The sequence below is a fragment of the Marmota monax genome, unplaced genomic scaffold (assembly GCF_021218885.2).
Source record: "Marmota monax isolate L192 unplaced genomic scaffold, Marmota_monax_Labrador192_F-V1.1 WCK01_AAM20220418_F8-fsc00005, whole genome shotgun sequence".
In the NCBI taxonomy this organism is placed as follows: Eukaryota; Metazoa; Chordata; class Mammalia; order Rodentia; family Sciuridae; genus Marmota; species Marmota monax.
In genome coordinates, this window is record NW_026692254.1 from 22050995 (window position 1) to 22073078 (window position 22084).

The 22084-nt window shown below is 35.5% G+C and overlaps 1 long non-coding RNA gene across 2 annotated transcripts; it reads right to left on the minus strand.

The window, feature by feature from the left end:
• Positions 1–1129: 1129 nt before the first annotated feature.
• LOC124087661 (uncharacterized) lies at positions 1130–16101 on the minus strand. 2 transcript variants are annotated; one of them, XR_009226136.1, is made up of 5 exons: positions 15638–16101; positions 13260–13321; positions 12578–12661; positions 6357–6426; positions 1130–1494 (listed from the first exon to the last, which is right to left on the minus strand). It is a non-coding gene; the product is annotated as an uncharacterized LOC124087661 (long non-coding RNA). The 2 variants fall into 2 exon arrangements; XR_009226135.1 differs by having other exon boundaries at positions 12582–12661; positions 15638–16094.
• Positions 16102–22084: the final 5983 nt, after the last annotated feature.

Sequence of the window (22084 nt, forward strand, 5' to 3'; positions counted from 1 at the left end):
AGAAATCCATTTTAGATTTACAACCAACAAAAACAACAATTTTGAATCTAAGTAAACATAAAATCCACAACTAAAACTCCTTCAATTCTATAAAAACTTCAGTATCAAAATCAAGATCCACAACTGCACTTTGGAACACACACAAAGATCAAACAGCCCCTCATATCAATCAATCAGAACAAATACTACATGAATATTGACCATAGATTTGTCCACTATTATATTTGACATTAATCACAAACCCTTTATGATTATTTCTAACAAAAAAAAATTAACCTGAACTATTCTTCATTCTGCTATGAGAAAATATGATCAATGATTCATTTGTTCTATCAAAATAAAGCATATCAACTTAATAATATTATAGTAACTATTATTAGTTATCAGCAACAAATGAGAACCTGGTACTTGAAATTCAAACACAGGTAATAATATGGCACGGTGATTCATTTTAAATAACCAATTGTAACAATAAGGCACAAGATACCAATCCTGTTTGAAATGTACATAAACTGTATTATACACATTACCACAAACTATTTACGTCTTTTTGTATAGACCCTAAAGACACTTCCCTATAAATCCAACACATCTTTCCCCAATATTAAGACAATGAGACATCAGTTTAACTTAAATATTTAGATGAATATTCTATTGCAAAATGTTTTATTTGTAATATTAAAAAGCGAAGGTAAAGGGACCATTTCAACCAACAAAGGATAATTGAGAGAGAAATAACTGAGTTTGAGGGCAACAAACACTGTTTCAAAAGCTTACTAAAATATGATGGCACACTGAATATTCTCTGATTATCCATTGATTAACCTGTTTTGCAAGGTGTTTAAAAAAATACAAATTCAAGAAATTCACCCAAAACTTATAAACACAAAATCACATTTTAATCAAATGACCATCCCAAAGAACAAATAAATTTGTAAAGCTTGGTCAAAAACATTAAATCTTAATCAGCCAAATAAAACACTTTCCAGCACACCATTTTCATTTTACCAGCTTTATTCACTATACTATACTGCTGGGCAACTGTAAAAGTCAAAGTGTTAATAAGGCGGTAACTGAACATATAAGACTTCTACTTTAAAAAAAAAAAAAAAAAAGGCCCAAACTGAGAAATTTTTAAGTGTTAGAAATTTTATTAAAGATAACATTCCATGAGGTCATGCTCAAAACAAATCAAAAGGCAAAAAATTCCAAGCATACAAACTACCGTGCTGTCTTCTCCAAGGTCAAAAATGCACTGGTTTTAATGATACAAAAGTTTTTTGAAAGTAAAATCCACTGTCCATTTGTGTTGGGTAAGAAACCTATATCTTCATTCATTCATTTCATGGAATCCATGTTAAAAGAACCCTTTCTTGGTTGTGTATTATCACAGCACTCTTGTATTAATCCATTTTCCTCATGTCCCCATAGTGGACTGCCATCTTGATTTCTCAGTGGTAAGGTCCATTTGAGACTCTTCAAGCTGACTGGGTGCTTGATAAAAAAAAAAAAAAAATTAAAGAAAAAAATGCTGTTGGAATACCAATAATCTTATTGCTTCAAACAGAAAACATCCGCCCACCATGAAGATACCCTACCATACCCCAAACTTTTAATTCCATTAACAGTTTACACTTATGAAACTATTATACTGAAGTTATATGCAAGGACTTCTAAAACAGAATCAATGAAAAACTTACACAAGTAACTAAGTTCTTCTGTCAGCTACATTTGTATCTAATAAAAAGGGGCACTAGAGAGTCAAATTTTTAATATTTAATACTAGTATCATACTGGGTACACAAAAAGAAAGAACAAAAATTCAAATTCAAAATTCCTGGAAAGCTAAAATTACAGAAACACTGTGGATTCTAAATCTCAATGCAGAAAAGTTTCCAAGCGCCTTCAAAAAAAACTAATTATAGAAAAGAATCTTAAGGGATTAAAAAAAAAAGCAGAAGATCATAGCATACTTTTCTAGTCTAACATGTTAATTTTGTTTAGATAAATACAAATGGCCTATATAAATGGCACCATTTTTACTTACACATCTGAAAATGCAGAAAATATGAAGCCACCAGGAAAAAAAAATGAAAAACATAAAATGTCTACCTTGCTTATTGGGTATTTGCTGTAAAATGATATCAATTTCCAAACAGCATACAACTGAATACTTTCACAATGCCAAAATATCAAATATTCCTCAAAGAAAAATAAAACTATAATTTAAATAATTTCGACTAATGGAACAGTGAGAAGCCAGGTGATTTTACCACTAAGAAAATTATCTGGATTCATCTTGATAAAACATAAATGCAAAAACAAGTTTCTACCCTTTCTTCTCTATAAATCTTACAACTCTCAATCTCAATTTACAGAGATAGGACTAACTTGTAGAAAAATAAATATAAAAAGTCATTTTTTTGCTCATTGAATGTAAATTTCCATTTCTGACTATTATTAGAATATGTTGTCTATTACATAACAAAACCAAAAAGATCCTGCCACCCTATTAAAAAAGAAATGAGTGATTAATTGTTACCTTCAAAAGTAAGATATTTCTTAATAGACTTTGGAGTTCTCTCCTGTCTTAAAATGAGAAATAACTCATTCATTCCCGTAATAAAGTATCTTCAATTTGTCTTATATATTTCTTAGAAATTAAGAAATGATGGCTATTTTTAATACAAACATACCATTCCCTTTGAGGGGGAAGGGCAATATCGAGATTGAACCACTATAGGGGCTCTCTACCACTTAGCCACATCCCCAACCCTTTTTATTTTTTGAGATAAGGTCTCACTAAATTGAGGAGGGTGGCCTCAAAATTTTGATCCTCCTGCATTAGCCTCCCAAGCAGCTGGGATTACCGGCATGCACCACTACCCCAGCTCCATCATTTCTTACTCACCGTTAATTATAAACCAAATTCTCCTCGATCTCTATTGTTACAATGAAGGATAAAGTTCTAAATTATATTGGTGATATAAATAATTATGATGCATAACGACACTAATTCATTAATAACATGTTACAATCACTAACAGCTACAGGTGCTATTTATTCATTTTGGTACATTAAATGAGAAACTCACTGATTTATATCCTGCCAAGGAACAAGAGGTAAAACTTGGATGATAATATGAAATTTCTTTCCAAGACTATTATTTAAAAAACAAAGTAGTAAAAATATCAAAAGGCAATCAAATGACTTCAAAATTATTCAAAAAAATGCACTAGTTTATATGACAATATTAGATTAGAAAATAGTAGCATTATTTGTCATACCATCACAAAAGCATTTATTTAAGATAGAAAAAGCAAATTGTAAAGAAAAAATGCTACTTGAAAAAGCAGACAACTCTTATAACATTGTTAAAGCCAAAATCAATCTAAACTACTGCATATCAATACAAAGCCAAAAGTGAGAATTTTGCTAATAAGCAAAAGCACTAATACAAGAATCAGAACTAATAAAATATCAATGAGGGATTCAGAGGTAATCCATTTATATTCATGGAGTTTCAAATTCTTATAAACACTAAACTTGTAAATAAGCGAAGTTTTATTTAAAAATGAGAAGGGAATTAGCCATGAGTTCTGTGAGGCTGGAAATTTTCTTACTAACAAAATCCATAGATCATCTGTGAAACATAAATAATTGTATTATCTATCTCTTCTGGCAATAGTAAGGATTAAATGAATTAGTGTTTGTAACACATTATTTGGCATATAGAAAGATCTCAACAAATGTTGGCTATCGTCCCAATGTACCACACTAAGCAGATTACTTAAGCACCTCAAATACCAAATGAAAATAATTTATATTAAAAAGTAAGGCTATCTCAGAAGAACACATAGGATCGTAGGACCAATAATTTAAAAACAAACACATTCCAATTTAATGAGGGAGTATTGTATTAAAATATAATCAGTATCCTTCAAAAAAAACCTTGGATAGGTTTCACTTATCAAAGCCCTACTCCACTTTCCTCTCCAGTAACTCATGAATTACTACAGACATACTTACTAGATGATGCTTTAGTCTAGAATTCCATAATTAAAAAGACCTACATCTTTTCTGTGCTTCACACATAAGGCTCAAGCTCATAATGTGAATAGTTAGAATTTTCCCACTTCAGTGTTCACTAGGTTTATATTTCAAGGAATATATTCTTGTTCCGAGAACAAGTCCCACAGCAAAGGCAAAAGTTTCAATGGCAACAGGATAATGATTAACTACTAGCCCTTCAAATCCTCCACTTAGGGAAAATGAGAACATGAAATGAGCATATAAGTCTTTTCTTGCATTTGTACTTCAGTAAATTTCTTGCAAAAACACTGGGCCAGTAGAAACTACACTGTAAACTGAGATGCAAGAAATGGCTTTATCTGGTTTGGGTTTAAGGAGGACTCCATAAACAGTCTACCACTACTTCTCAGCAAACTATGCCATTTTTAATAGCAAATAAAAATATGGGGGAAAGAAAGGAGTACATGAAAATGATTGATGATTCTTAATTTTTTAAAAAAGGTGGCTCTGCTGGGAATGGTGATGCACATCTGTTAATTCCAGCAGCTTAGGAGGCTGAGGTAGGAGGATTGAAACTTCAAAGCCAGCCTTAGCAATTTAGCAAGGTCCTAACCAACTTAGTGAGACCCCCATCTCAAAATAAAAAGGACTAGGGATGTAGCTCAGTGGTTGTGCACCTCTGGGTTCAATCCCTATACCAAAAAATAAAATAGGTGGCTCTAATAAAACTGTCATTAAATTAATGTAATTTATATATATTATTTTAAAATTTAAACACATTTCAAAATCAAAGAATCAAACAGATGCAAAATTACAAATCAGAGCAAAAATTCATCCATCCCCACCATGTAACTGAGAATCTTGGTGCTTACAATATGATTTCAATCTCATCTGTACTTGGTCTTTAAATACAATAAAAATTTATGTAAGAAAACCCTAAAAGATGAACTCATATTATACTGCACTATTTTAAAAAATTGCTTAAATCCTCAATAGAATATATAAACAATTCTGGGTCTTATAAAAGATAGGCATAAAAACTAATTACAAAAAAGATCAGCTTACTAGAAGAAAAGGGTCACTTATAATAACCAAGAAAAGGAACCCAGAAAGTTTTACAACTCAATCAAATCGTATTAACCAAGTTAAGAATTAGGGGAGGTGGGGGAATATGAAGATAATCAGTTTTAATTTTAACTGAGTCAAAATTTTGGTTTTCTAAAAATTAATATTTAACATTTGCTTTAATAATGAATTTCATTTTCATTTTTTTAAATTCTAAATACAAGTTGATGTTTAACGAAAACTATATAATAAATCAACAAGTATATATTGAGCATCTACTATGTACAATGCAACTAACTTCTTTAAAGCATGATCAGAAATGAGCCTAGTAACTGTACATTAAGAAACTTTCCAGCTTTGTGCTTCCTCTCCCTCATCAAAATACAAAAAAACAAAGGAACAAACATTTTGCAGGCCTTGGTAGCCATTTATACAATGGGAAGCCATGGTAGAAATTAACAGAAAAATTTCTAGAACTAGACTCCCAAATATTTCAAAAGAATTACTCTTATGAAGTAGCTAGTATACAATTACCTAAAAAGCCCTATTGATGACAAATAAATCCATTTGAGGATTCATCCAAATCCATTTAAACAAAACCACCCACCATACTCTTTCTCACTACTTCTCAGTATTGGGCTTTCAAATTTAAGGAACTTCAGAATTCCCTAATTTATTCAAAACAATTACAATACTGAAAATCATTTAAAAAGTATGTTGTATTACCCAAAGAGAACCCAAGAACTCCTGAATTATACATAGGCAAGATTAAGTTAACAAGTAAAGACAGATCTAGAACAAATGTCAGCAAGCTTTCCTTAGAGGACCAGGTAGTAAATTATTTTAGGTTATGTGGCTATTTGGTACAACTGCTCAACTCTTAATACTATAGCGTGAAAGCAACCACAAAGCATATCAATGAAAAAGTACAGGTATACTGCAAAGAAAAACTTTATTTACAAAAACAAGGGTAAGTTTCCAACATCCAGATCTAAGACAGAATGTCAAAAACAGGTTCAACTGTGAGTTTGTTCACATCTTAATTTTATCTAAGTTTAAGTAATGAAACAGAAAATAGGTAAAATTAGTAAGTAAAAATGTGATTATCAAACTTTACACACATTACCATACTGGTATTCTTGTACTATTTTTTAGCTTTGCTAAATTCTGCTATATTTTTATAATTCCGACTCAAAAAAAGGTTCATTCACAATTTAAAACTACAAGCAGATTAAACATGTAAATTAAATAATACTTACTAAATGTTTCCACCAATGATTACTATGTTGTATGGGCCCTTTAGATTGTTCTATCTGGGGAGTCATACTTCTGTAGAAGACACAAAGTATATAATTTTATACATAGTAAACTACAAAATGAATTTGGGGGGTAGGGGCCTTACTGGTGACTGAAACCAAGGAACACTCCACCACTGAGCTACATCCCAGGTTTTTTTTTGAAACAGGGTCTCACTAAATTGCCCAGGCTGGCCTGAACTTGTAATCCTCCTGCCTCAGCTCCCTGAATCACTGGAATTACAGGCATGCACCACCACACTCAGCAAAAATAAGATTGTTTATACCAAAATGTATACCATAATTCATACAGAAATTTTAACATCTTATAAGGATCACTCACCAACAAACCAAGGTAAACATGTATTTGTGAACAATATGGTCATGCACAAGACAGAAAAGCTCTGAAGAATCTTAAATTTGGTTCACTTTTAGAATAAATCACTCTAAAATTATAAGCCTAAATCTCATCCCCCATGAACTCTAACAGATTAAGAAAATATTTGAGTTTTCTAGGTAGATCTGATGGGCAGCCAGAATTGAAAATAAAGCCAACATCACTCCCAAAGATGCACAATTATTTCATCTTCTGGTCTTTCATCTAATTTACTTTCAAGCCTTCTCAAAAATGATCCACTGATATTGCCACATTATTTCATATTATCATGTATTATATTCAACATAATGTACATAAGCATGTACATAATCAACACTAACATAAAGTGTCAGAAAACTGAAAGCATGGTTTCAAACTACTAATTGACTGATCTACTGGAACTAAACAACACTAACCCTCTATAAAATATGTACTTGGTAATAAACTACTATGCTTTTCACTAGTTAGACTTAAATGTCTGATAAGTTAACATGAAAAACAGTGTTTCCCATATCTCAAATGCCTTTGGGGCGGAGGACATTGCTTTTCTGAGGCTGGCTTTGAACTCACAATCCTCCTATTCTCAGCCTCCACTGGAATTACAGGTGTGTGCCACCTCGCGTAGCCCATATCTCAAATACCTTCTGAATCCAGGTATATACTTTTGTAGTTAGTCCTGTTTCTAAATGATTATATAATCACAGTAATATGTAGAGATAGTAATATGTAAGACAGAATTTAGTTCTGTCTTACATCACTTGCCTGATATGCACAAGGCCCTAGGTTTACAGCGAAATAAAACTGGGTTTGGTGGGACACACCTGAAATCCCACTAAAGAAGCAGAAGCAGGAAGTTCCACATTTGAGACCAGCCTCAGCAACTTATCGAGACCCTATCTCAAAATAGAAAAAAAGGCTGGGGATGTAGCTCAGGGATACAGCACCCCTGGGTCCTATCTCCAGTTCCACATTTAAAAAAAAGAGGTAGAGATACAATAATACTCTTTCAAAGTTCAATAAAAATATGTAACAATTTAAAGTTTTTAGACAGCAAAAGGCAGAGCTTACCTTTAAGATTTAAGTTAAAACTAAGGTACCAAAATGCTGTTGAAGGACTAGCTTTCAAGTTAAAGGGTATATATCCTGGTTTATCTTACCAAATCTAAATTTCATTTTGACAAATCATTATCAAGGAATATAACAAAGAGCTGACTTTAAATTACTTTTAAGAATAGACACTAGCCAGGAATGGTGGCACATGTCTGTAATTCCAGCAACTCAGAAGGCTGAGGCAGGAGGATCCCAAATTCAAGGCCATCTTTAGCAACTTGGCAAGTCCCTAGGTAACTTAGTGAGACCTTGTCTCAAAATTTAAAAAATTTAAAAAGAACTGGTGCTTTACTAGCTCAATAGTAAAGCACTCCTGGGCTTAATTCCCAGTACAAAAATTTTTTTTTAAAAATATGTATACTAAAACATGACTTCCCAAAATGTTGAAGCAATTCAAAAGAAATACGCTTTAAAGCTTCTAAATTTAATCTGACCCTATAAGGAAAAGAAGATTTTATGAAGACGAACCTTAAATCAACCATCTAAAATAACTGATTTAATCCTTTAGAGAAAGGAAGAGCTGACTTAGTCTTGTCTTTTCTTGTACAGGGGACTGAACCCAGGGGCACTTAACCATCCAGGGAGCCACTATGTTGCTGAGGCTGACTTTGAACTCAGGATCCTCCTGCCTCAGCTTCCCAAGCTGCTGGGATGACAGGTGTGCGCCACTGTACCAGGCTTGACTTAAAAAAGAATTTCAGTGAAAGAAATTTCTAAGGGAAATCCCTAATACTGATCAGATAATCTACTTAACAAATAGGTTAGCTAGTAGTACCACAAATATGTGCTTTTGGGTTCTCCCACAGCAAAACGAAAAAAAGAACTTGTATCTTTACTTTGTACCCTCAGGAAAAACGACTGATATCAGTGTCTCCTTTCTCAAAATTGATAAAGTCTGTACTATGCCATCCTTTGAAACTGGGAATGGAAGAGTCACGTTCATCTTAAACAGACTATTAAAGTTGATGTTTTGCTTGTATTTCTGTCCTACATATTTCCCAACATTATAATTTATGATTTAATAACAAATTATATGAATTACCATTTGTTACTGGATCTTTTTTTTTTTTTTTTTTTTTTTTTTTTAATCTTTTTAGATGCTGATGGACCTTTATTTTATTCATTTATTTATTTGTGGTGCTGAGAATCGAACCCATGGCCTCACACATACTAGGCAAGTGCTCTACTACCGAGCCACAACTCCAGCCCCTTTACTGGATCTTTTAGAATAAAAGGTTTTAGTTACTTAAAATTCCTTTAAAAACTTTGAAAATTTAAATTAAGTCTAAAATCTAGAGCCATGTGAAACATAGGAATCTTAAAAATAGGGTAATGATAGTTATAAACTATCATTACAACTATAATGATAGTTATATTATAAAGTCATTAGGAATCCTAAGAAAACTTAATTCTTTAAGACAAGTCAAAAACCATTACAGTTAAAAAAAAATAGCTTGATAACCTAAATTAAAATTATTATGATCATCACATAGTACACTTTAAAGACTTAATTGCTTGCTTAGGAAATACTCAATTTCAAACAAATGACTTAGTTTCAAATATAAAAGGATTGTTTTCTGAAACATGGACCTATCAAGTATTGCATAATACACAAATCAAATTTTTTGCCAGATTGTTATACAGAATATAACACATAATTGGTACATAAATGTCAAGTAACATATTACTTATGACATTTCGCTTCAATTTAAATTATAAGGACCTTTTTGAATATAATTATATTTAATAGCCAATTTGAAAAGTTTGCATCCATCTGAAAGGGGAAGGTAGCAGGTAAAAATGAGAACATTTATCTTTGAAATGCATAAAATTCTTAAAGGAAGTTAAACAGATTATACCAGGCATGCAAACTACAAGCATCTTGTTTATAATGTTGTACACTACAAAGATTTTATGAAAATATATTCAACAGATTAAATGTCTTTATTAAAGTAATAAATAGAAAAAACAAAAAATAGGGGCTAAGGTTGTGGCTCAGTGGCAGAGCACTTGCCTCACAAATGTGAGGCACTGGATTCAATCCTCAGCACCACATAAAAATAAATAAACAAAATAAAGATATCGTGCCCATGTATAACTAAAAAATTTAAAAAAAAAGAAAAACCAAAAAATAATTTTATTGCAGCATTCTAAATCCTTATTGTTTAAAGACAATTTTGCACCTTAATTAGTTTTCCAGTGTATCTATTTCTACTACTAATATTTGGAAATGACCAAAAATCAATGAGAAAGTCAAGTATACTATCACCCCAGGTATTACGTTATTCCAACAGCTTCAACACAAAAAAACACATCTTGTAATGCAAAAATGAGTCTGCATGAGAATTAAATATTCCTTACCATTATTTTTATCACAATTTAAGACCTAAGAGTGATCTTAAGAGATTATAAACTCTAAAGCCTTCATATAAATTAAGAGGATGAAGGTCTATAAAATAAATGTCAAGACTGCAGAGCTTGCTACATTAGAAGCTGATCTCCTAATTTAGCTGAATTTTTATTATATTTTTCACCTTTGATTAAAGCAGAATATAGAAATGCCCTCAAATTATCTTTCTTTTTCAATTATGCCTTTCCACAAACAATAAAATCTCCGAGAAAAAAAATTAACTAGTTGTTCATAGCCCAAATTTTTTAATAGTTAAGAAACTATAAATAGAAAACTAAACTTCAAGAAAATTACCTATTTCATATAGTCTAGACTCTAAATGTCAGGTCATTGTTTATAATACCTGTGATCTAGCTACAGCACAGCTTCTTTCATTCCTATGGAATGTCAAGAATTTTTTTAAACAGAAAATCAAATGCAATCCAACCTAATCACATAATCACCAGATTTTTATAATACAAGCATTATTCCAAAATGCTAAAATGTTATCACTTGGTATGAGTGATACAAATATGTCACTTTGGTTCTTAAGCAGGAAACTTTAGTATATAACTTACCTTTCTTATTAAACAATTTCAAGCAATATAATACTATATACACCATCTACTATGCATCTTATAGATAATATAATTTTACCAATGTAGAATAATATCTACATTCACATTTGCCCTTGTATGCCGATCAAATATGTCCCCTATATAAGATTGGCTCAAGCAATAAATATTCAAACACAGAATATAAGCATTATTATTAAGGATCCAAGCACATGTAGATCTTTATAAAATGTGATTTATTCTAATCCTTTATACCTCGTGTGTTATAACAAAGCTATATCCCATTAGACTGGGGATTAATTTAGTTACTATATCACTTGGAAGTCTTGTTAAAAAATTACTAATACAAAGTGAAAGATAAAAAAGCCTCATTTAAAATTTATCACCTTAAACTCATTTTTTCCTCCAACAGATCAAATTACACCTTTGATAGGCCATTATAAATATCTCACCTATTTGTACTTAGAACTTACACTTTATAGAAAATACCTAATTCTCAATTTTTCTAACAATGCCCAATTCATGAATGCCAATTTGATATTTTATCAAATTGCACAGAGTGAATCTAATCTTGGCATTTGTATTAAAGAACCCTGGAATGAAGAAAGTCAACTTTTTCAGTAGGTTCTACCTGTAAGACACTATATAGTTAAGTTATACATTTCTTTCTGCACAAAATAATAAACAAAAATTTAATCAAACTGTTGAAAGGCTTGAAAAGGAAAAGTTAAGCAAAAACAAAAACAATAAAAATTCCCCTTATCGCCTATTCGGATCAATGGAATAAGCCAACACCAACAAATAAAAAGATTGTACTTTATTTTTCACGTAAATTCCAAAAACAAAGATAAACTTGCCCTTATTTTAATTATTTGTCTATTCTTAAAAGTTCCCAAACTATTTCTCATTTTATGTCATATTTCCTCTGGCCAATCACTTACTAATAACAACTTGACATTAACTTCTAAATTCAATGTTCTCTTTATATGAACGAAAACATTTCCTTAAAAGTACTAGTGGGCATATTTTCTTCATTCACTTATCCAGTTTTAAGATGTTAATGTATTGGTTCCATGGTTTATGATTGAATACTATTTCTACCTATTATGGTTTAAAAACAATTACTAAGCTATAAATCAAAGGTTTCTTTATGTGCAATACCTCTAGTTTCCTGGAAAATAGCTAATTTTTATATCTGTTTAAAAATAAACTAATGAAGAAGGGAAATGATTATTTTAAATACATTTAATAAAAACCAGGATATGATAGTGCATATTTGGATTTTGAAATTGTAGCTGTTTAAAGAATCTTTCAATCAGCAAATGCAAAAATCTAGGTCATCCCTAAAATTCGGCTGTAGCATTAAAAAAAAAAAATAGGTAAGGAATGTACCTCTACATTATAATGATATATACTAATGACTCTACTACAAATTTAACCGTAATCCTAAAGAACCATTTTATAGGGAGGTATTAAATGTCATAATGTACCATATAATTACATTCATCAATGTAAATCATATGCATTTTACCATGCATCACCTATTTTAATAGTAATACAAAAGTGTTCTGATGTAATTTAATGGATCTTTTTACATTCCCCCCCCCCTTTTTTTTTTTTAACAGATAAGAATTCTAGTTCGGTTTATGTCTCATTAACAAACTTTAGTGATATTTTCCTACCGAAATTTCAGTAAACTACTCAAATACAGATGTTGGATAAAACATTTACTTACTTACTAGATAAAATACAGACTTTCCCAAAGATCTCCTTAATCCTCAAGGATAAAAGTACAATGTCAGTCTTCAAAATGACATACCTTTTAGGGGGGGGGAAAAAAAACATAGCATTCTAAGTAACTTACTAAAGAAGCAATCAACAATAAGTAAAAATTAAAAAACAACTAATTATATAAAAAAAACAAAAACTGAAATCTATGCTCAAAACTGATTTTTAAAATGTTCTTCCCTGAAGTTGATAAGTATAAACAGCAAACCAATTCAAATTTTCCAACGTATTTACTTTTTTCAAATATTTAGAAAATTAAAACCATTTGCATGGTATATTAGAGATGAAAAGAAAAGAATATCTCTTTGGTACATAGATTTCCCCCAAAATAAATCAGTCTTTCTTGTTTCCAAAATTAAACAAAGGCATAACAGATTTTCAGCATTTTAAACTATTCATGGCAACATTACATTACAATGGCCATGCTCAGATTCTTTTAATTTTTCATTCACTGAAAAGGTTTAAAGGCTTTTTTAATGATTTCAGATACCTACTCAATTCATAATCACTATTTTAAAAAGTCATACGTTAACATTCACTGCTTATTTGAAATATAATCAATAAAAAACAAAAACAAATCATAAGAAGTTAATTTTATGTCAAAGCAATAAAAATTTACCAGATCTTACCTGGGATAAAAGATGTATTTGTTCAAACCATAAGCAAATTAATTTTAAACTCTGTAAGTAACCTTAAAAAAAAGAAAAAGATTGATATCAATGTTTTGATTTTTAAACATTTCTTGGCCAAAAATTAAATGTGATGAAACAATAAGAGAGTATTTCAAATGTAAGATCTATGGACAAATTAAAGAGATGATTCATAGACACACAACCTGTACATTTATGATTGCAGATATTTCTTATTTTTACTATGTATCAGTCTTTGTTTCCCACGTTTTGGTGGTATTGACAAATACTAAGGATTAAGGCACTGAAATTATTAAAAAGATATAGAGAAAATTAGACTCCTTAAACAGATTTGAGATTATGACCTTGTTTTTATTTTTCCTCTTTTGATGCCTGGCAATAAACAAAACAAAGGAAAAGTTTACCATTTTTAAATAATGTAATCACCTCAAAATTTCCTTTACCATCTAGAAATACCTTTTACAGTTATGACTAATTAAAAATTGCTTCTGGAGAAATTAATGAAGTTTAAAATGGCCACTGGTTACTTTAAATTTTAAACAACAAGTTATTTGATCTCATCAAGTGGGATATTAGCTTTGTCTTTTAAACAAGTCTAAAACTTGAAGTATGTTTACCATTACTTAATTTCAAACCAGGGTCTTGGATATTTTCAGTCTTTCTCCTCCTCCATTTACATGTAAAAAGATCTTATGATGTTAAAACTGCTAGCAGTTTTTTTGCATTTCACTCTTCAAAAAGGTTTCTTTCTAAAGAACTAGATTCTAAAAGACTAGATTAAAACCACAGTCAATGTTCAAAAACCTCAAATATGTTGATTTAAAGGACCAAACTCAGCTCTTAAAATTAGAATCTGAAACAACATTCTGTAAAATGAAGATATACGCAACTGATGTAACATGTACCACTATGCCAAAGCTATTCAAAAGCAATTTTACTGGTAAAAATACCTTTAAAAATGTGGTCAAATAAACCAGAATCTTGGGTTTCAGATGTACTACGTAAGACTTCCTAACACTATTTTTCAACACAAGAGCTCCGCAGAATGAAGACAAATATATTCTAAAATACACAAAGGTTTGTGCATTCCTGGTTTGTTCTTCAAACCATTAAACTTAAATTCCCCTTCAAAGATTTTCACAATTAGAGACTATAGAGAACGTTACAATTTTTTGAAACCTGTATTTTCAAAATACTATGCCGTTTTTAAGCCATCTAGATTTTTATACATGCAACAAATGCAACAAATATGGCTCCTCTTCATCGCCCATTACCGACAGCAGTCCTACTTTAATATTTACACTACGAGAAAGTAACTTCACGAAGAGATTTTGTGTCAGAATACTCCTTTGTAAAAGTTTTTCGATCATGGTTTATAACAACATACAATTAAAAAAAAAAAAAAAAACGAAAAGATGATGAACTTCAACTTTTAAAGACTAGGAACTGACCCAACTACGTTTTAACATTCAGGTGTGATAAGTTACAGATAAGGGCTCCTTACGACCTTTTTTAAAAGTACCAAACAGTATATTTAACCATATTCAGGTACCAGGATGTCAAATGAACTTGAATAATTACTCCGTAAAATAAACTGTATTAATCAAACGTCATCATCTAGCACCGTAATTATCAAATCTATACCCATTAAACTGCCTAGACGATACACTAAACTTGTCTTCGTAATTTTTGAAACACTAGATGCACTCTTCCAACTTGCATTTTTAAAAGATAACCTTAACGTTATAAAAGATTTAATAAACAGCAACACTGTTCACATCTATAACACTGCAGCCGTTTTCAAAATCAGCTTTGAAAGAGTTAAAAGCCAACACCCAATGGGGGGAAAAAAAAAGACAAGTTTTATTTTTGTTTTAAATGTAGTCAGGGTTCCATTGTTCTTTTAAATTCGACCTCTAAGATGAGTTCCCACCTTACCACCGGAAAGAGATTAAAAAGCTCCACGGTGGAGAACCTGAAAAGGATTTTTTTACCCTAAATAACAAAATAACTCACCGGGACATGCAGGGGCTCTCCTGGTGCGGTCCCCTTTGGGCTCCCGCCTGCGGTCTCCCGCCGCCGCCCCTCGGCCGCCAGGTCCGGGTCCCGGCAGCAAAGCCGCCCCCCGCCCACCCGCGGGTCTGCGGCAGGGCCCCGCGTGCCCCCACCCCCGCCCGCGACCCCGGCCCGCGGCAGAGACGCATCCCGCCGGAGAGAGGCAGCCGCGACCTTACAGGGGTTTTGTGGGGAAAGCCGGCCGGCGAGGCCCGCCGCCCCCTCCCGCTGGCGCGCTCAAGGACATTTTGCTTTTCCTCCCAAGGACAAAGGACAATAAAAGGAGCCGGGGAGCCACTTACCGGGTATAACTCGGCCACTGGCACCTTCTGGTCTCCATCTTCGATACCGGGACTGACCTCCCGCCCGAGCCTCCCGCCCACGCTCGGTCTAGGCGGCCGGGACCCGGCGCACCTCCGTGGCCGCTGCCGTAGCCCAGCTTTCGGCGTCGTGGGCCGGGCAGCCCTGGACTTCTCGGCCACGAGCTCCGGCACCCGTGCGAGGCCCGCCTCGCCTCAGCCACGGCCACCCAGTTCCTGCGGGCTTCCGGGCCGCCCGAATACAGCTCCCTGCCAGCCAGCGGGCACCTTGGCCGCGGCAAAACGTCTGACAGCTCTGGGTGCTGCTGCCTCTCCGGCCATCTTGTGCCGTGTGTGTGGTGTCTCTCCCGTCTCCTCTCTCGGCTTTACTCCCTCCTCCTCCTCCCCCCGCCCCACACACCACACAACATGGCCTCTTCGCTGCGGCGGCGACGGCGGCGGCTGCCGCGGCTGCAGGAGCTCCACGGAGCTCCAGCACGCTCCCCTCCCCCACTTTGCCCGCCTCCCGCCTGCAGCCCCGGGCCCCAGAGCGCAAGCGCACCGCTGCCCGCTCGCCGCGGCCATTGGCCCTAAGAGCTTCCTGCCATTGCTTCCCGGGAGAGGCCTCACGCACGCTCGCTGGGTCTTCCTCCCGCCCAACAGCAATTACTTTCATCCTATTGGCTAGTTATGACACCACCCCTTCCGCCACCTCCACGCAGATAGGCTTTCCTCAGTGCTATTCACCGCCGGTAGGAGTTTCTGGTTGTCCCGAGAAGTCCCGGACCGCGATTGGCTGATATTGAAACCTTTGGGTTTGGAGCTGAGGTGTTGCTTTTCGCCCCGCAGTGCGGACCCCTCCGGTCTAGGCAGAGGTTTCCTGGTTTCCGCAAGGCTAGGCAAGAATCATTAGCACGGAACTCTATAATGTGACGATTTCATCTCTGAAAAGAAGCTCACGTCTCGATGTTTCTGAATTCAGATTTTTGTATTCTTTAGAGAAATAAGAGAGGAAAGAAAATGACTGACAGGATGATGAGCAAACAAGATGCAGGTCCATAGCCCGTTGGCAGGCAGCCATGTCCTCAAGATTGTTCTTCTAAGCAAGGAGATTTTTCTTCAGGGTCACAGTCAGGAGCAGTGGTTTTATATGGCCAGCACATCCCCTAGCCTACTGTCCCAATTAAGATACCATTTTTTTGAGGGTTTATAAGCTTCCTGTGGCTCATTTGTGTGACACGACCTATTTGTATGTCCAGTGTCCTGAGACCTTAACGAATCAGTCTCTCATATTTCTAGTTAGCTGGATTCCACACTCTAGTGCAGCGTTTGTTAAAATGGTTAATTTGAACCCCAACAATCCCAATCTATCTTTTCAACCTCCCAAAAAAATTAGGCAAAAAAGCTTCATTTCCTTTCAGTGAATCTCACTTTTTAAAATTACTTCTTCCCATTTCAATCTGGAAAAAACTAGGCAGATCACGGGAGAAAAATGAAAACATAAATTTTCCTGAAATAGGAAAAGTAAAAGATGCCTCCCCCCCGCCCCCTCTCTCTCACACACACACACATAATGCCAGTATTTGGAAATCTTTTCCCTATGGCAGGGTATCTAAGGGAAGAGAAATGAATGCCAGATAGATGCTTTGATTTTTAATAGTTTTTTGTTTGGTTTCCAACCAACCCCTCCCCAGGAGAGGAGACTTAGGAGAGAGAAGAACAATTCAATTCTCTTGAGACCCTGCCCCTGATTAAGACCAAAGAAGTTACATAAACATGGAGCCTAGAAACTATTCTAGCCCCTTTTAAAAGTGACACAGTCATTGTGACAAATATGGTGGTACACTCTGTAGTCTCAGCTACTCTGCAGGCTGAGACGGGGGAATCACATGAACCTAGGAGCTTAAGACCAATCCAGCCACCAAGTAAGGTCCCATCTCAAAAACAAAAACAAATAAACAAAAAAAAAAAGTCATTAGTTGACTTGACTCAACATCAGTCACTTGTGACAGAACTAAGACTAGATTACCACTTCTTTTTGTTTTGTTTTTTGTTTTAATTAGTTACACATGACAGTACAATGATCTTGATAGATTACCACTTCATAAGGATCTTGGGTTCCATCTACAACTCGGTCATCCGTGGCAACATACTTTGAGCTCTAAGTGGGTACACACACACACAAATTCTTCTTCAATAGAAATTTAAGTTTTCCATTTAATTTTCATTTATACTATCTAGCTTTCAAAACAATGAACATGCAACAAGTTTTGTTTTGTTTTCGTTTTTTTTTTTCTCTGAATAGCCCAACAGAGAACCCTTTATCCTCCTAATTCTTGGTGTGTCCTTGCCGTGTTTTTGTTTACTCTTTTTCTTTCCATTCTCCCCTTCTGTCATTACCTGAAATCCGTCTATGATTCTGCCTTTCCAGATCCATCACCAAGTATTTCTATGACAGTAAAAACAGGTCTGCCCAATCTTTTATTCAAAATAATAATGGCTGAAAAGCATTGAGTTAGCTAACTAGGTGCCAGGCATTGTTCTAAACTCTCATTGTGGATTAACTCAGTTGATCACACAACACTCCACTGAGAGATGACTATTGCCCTTATGTACTATCCCTATTAGAGAACTAAGGAAAAAGGAGTTTAAGTAACTCACCCAGATTCACACTGCTGAGAAGTACTAGAGCCAGGATTGATGCTGGGGATTGAACCCAGACCCTTGTGCATGATAGGTAAATGCTCTACCACTGAGATGCAGCTATAGCCCACCCCAGTTTTCTTTCAAAAGCTATCCCTTTGCTTAAAAGGTTCACTGGAATCTTCAGTATTATGAATCTTCCAATTTTGATTGTTCCTCCCTCCTCTGCCTCATAGAGGTGTTCCACCTTCAGAATCAGGCATACCTCCAGTTAGGAGATGTCAGATCCAGTCTAACTTAATTCCCAGAACTGTACCCCCCACCCCTACCCCATTGCTGTCAATCTGTTGGCATACTTCCTACAAACAATCTGACTCTTATTTTTGCTCCCTCTTCCATTGAAGAACCCTATAGCTCAGCAGGAGAATGACTTCCTTTTATAAAGATATAATTTGGTGGCTTATTAAAACAACTTTCTTGGGCTGGGGATGTGGCTCAAGCGGTAGCACGCTCGCCTGGCGTGCGTGCGCCCCGGGTTCGATCCTCAGCACCACATACCAACAAAGATGTGTCCGCTGAAAACTGAAAAATAAATATTAAAAAAAAAACTTTCTTTCCCCGAGTTTGTATCCCACACAACATCCTCTTTGAAATAGACCCTTATCTACCATATTGAAACTGTGCTTCTTATCAAAAATGACAGCCGTGGTTTCTTTTGCCATATCTATACCATGTGTTTAGCCATCCCTACTTACAGTGAGAAGAGTGCACCTGACACCTGGCAGACCAAGTCCAAAACCCCCTGCACAGTTCCTTTTCACCTGTGACATCTGCCAAAGAACCCAGAGGAACCCCTCCTTCCCCAAATTACACTGGCTTCTGTTACTGGAGCTTCTTTACAGGTAAAATTGAGGAGCCAACACTTTACCCTCAGCTCACCTAGAGGAAAGGTTCTGTGTATGCATGTGCCCTGAGTAGTCCTGTTCCTATTTAACAGTGTCCAAAAGAAATACTGGAATGGCAGGGAAATTTTCTAGAAGGACATAAGGACCTGTTTATACTGATGTTCTTAGAGACAAAGACCTCAAAGTTACCTGAAAAAGGCACTTTTCACTCTATACCCTTTTATGATTTTTGAATTTTGAACCATGTGAATATATTACCAATTTTAACTTTTTTTAAAGAAAAGAAAATAAAACTAACTGCAAATAATCTGTTGAGCTAAAAGTCAATAGTATTGGAAAGGAAGTTAACTATTCTTTAAAAAGGTCTAAATTTGTTATAGTAACACCTACAATTGTTTTTGTGTTGGTGATGGTGGTGAAGTTTTTGGTTTTAATGAAATAAAGGTCACAAAAAACTCAGAACCTGCAGAGATGTGAAAGTCCATCTCCTCAAATGTCCTTGTGATAACTATAAGAATTCCTGGTACAACAGCTTCCGTCCTAAATGCAACATGGCTGCACACAACTCTGTTACAGAACAGGGCTTGCCACCCACCATCCTCCCAGCTTCTCTGACCCTTCCCAGGTTTATTTCCCCCTTCTGCCCTTCTCTCCTCCACTAGCAAATAAAGAAGAGGTGAAGGCACCAGCAGACACTGCTTTTCTCCCTGCTTCTAGTCTTTTATGTCCCCCTTTGCTCCAGAAGAAGGGGTGGATCCCTTCTAGATTGTCAGACCATCCATGGAAGCGGTTGAGTGGAAATCCAGGATGACCTTGACTCAAATCAAGAACACAGTTTTCAATGTCAGACCCTTCCAGATTCTCATTCTGTTCCTCCTCTGCAGTTTTTCTTACTCTTCATATTCTGTGGGACTTGCAAGCATCTATCACATCATCTGCTCCTTTAAACATAGCAATCTATTGCTTTGTTCAAGATAGATTGCACACAAGGTTGAAGCTCATTTGATATTCAAAATGTTATTTCCAAACAAAACTATTGCTCTTTGTCCATGTGCTAGGTACCTTCCCCCACTTCCAACCCCCACCAGTTCTGCCCAGGGACACTTAATCACCGAGCTACATCCTCGGCCTTTTTTTTCTCCCTTTGAGACAGGGTTTCACTAAATTGTTTAGAGCTTTGCTAAATTGCTGAGGCTGTCCCTGAATCTGCAATCCTCCTGCCTCAGCCTCCTGAGTTGCTGGGATTACAGACATGCACCCCTGTACCCAGCTCTAAAACTTATTTTTATTTACTTATTCATTCATTCATCCATTCATTTATTTGGAGCTTATATTCTAAAGGAGAAGGCCATAAATAAATAATAAACTACCAAGTTGTGAGAGTGCTATGTTGATAGGGGCCTAATTCTAGTTGAGTGGTCAGGGAAGGCTAGTCTAAGGAGGCAGCATTTAAGTTGAAACAGGAAGGACACAAAGGAGGCAGCTATGAGTATACCTATGGGTGGGGTTCAGACTAAGGCAGCAGATATATGCACGGAGCTAATTTTGCTCCATCCCAAAACTGCACTGAACAGATTTTCTTTTCTATTTCTATTTTTCTTCCTCCCTCCATTCCATCCTTTCTTTGTTTCTTTCTTTCTCTTTCTTTCTTGTGTCATAAAAATTATAAGAAAAGGAGAATAGGGGAGAAGAAAAGAGCAACACAGTTTTTTGAAGCTGGAAAACAGACAGATGAGTGGTGAATGATTTAACAGACCTGAGAAAGATGAGATCCAACCTGACTTACACTGGAAAGACCTCAAAAGCCTCGGAAACTGCCAGAATGAGGGGCCATTCAGACTGAAGATAAAGAAGAAGGCTAAAATAAGGAGAATGAGTGGAAGCAATTAGAAGCAAGTGAAGGAAATAAGAAGTTAGATTCTTAGCTGCCCTCACTAAAACAGGGGACTCACAGAGGCCAGAAGACAGTGAATGCACAGACTACAGCCATCTATCTGCCCTATTTGACTCTCAGACCACTGGCAAATTGATCTTCACTTTCCAGGTAGAAGAATGGAGGACTGTTCTCTGAGGAATCTAATGAAGCTAATAGGAAAGATCCATAGGATCTTTCACAGGAGGCTCTCCCCACAGAGGGTACAACAAGGTCACCTTTCAACGAAGCTCAGGATCGATAAAAACATCTTTTGTATGCTGCTTCAAATCCTCTCAGTCTCACCTCTTACTCTCCCACAGCTACTGTCACCTGTCAAGTCTGAAACAGGTTTGGAAGGGTAAAGCCTCACCTCAGTCCTGAATCTTCCTTACTCTCCCAAAACTTCTCTGACATTTGTGTAGGTCTGGAGAACCACTAAGAATCAGCACTTAGGTTTGTGCAACCCAGAAATTTAGGGGGGAAATGTCTAAGGGGACAGTTATGTTGTACCATCTGTGGGGAGAGCCTCCCGTGTCGGATTCATAAAATTCAGACTATCCCATGGAAGGGAGCAACGGTCACCTATACTGGAGGCCAACTGGGTAACACATCATTATATTTGTTGTCTGTCCTTTCTCATCTCCACAATCTCTCATTCCTGCTTCCTGGATCACTTCCCAAGTGAACTACCCTCATGGAACTTTGTCTTTTGTGAAAATTCTGGGTAATACACACAAGGTCCAATCCAGAACTTCCAAACAGAATTCTAGTTTATACTTTTAATCATGAACAAATCATTAAAACCAAACACTTAACTCACCTATAGACCAATGGAACAGAATAAAGAGCCCAGAAATAAATTTCTAAAGCTTTTTAAATTATGCAGCTCTTTTCTCTTTCCCTGTTTTTTTTTTCAATTATTATTATTATTATTATGGCACTAGGAATTGAACCCAGGGGCGCTTAATGACTGAGCCACAACCCCAG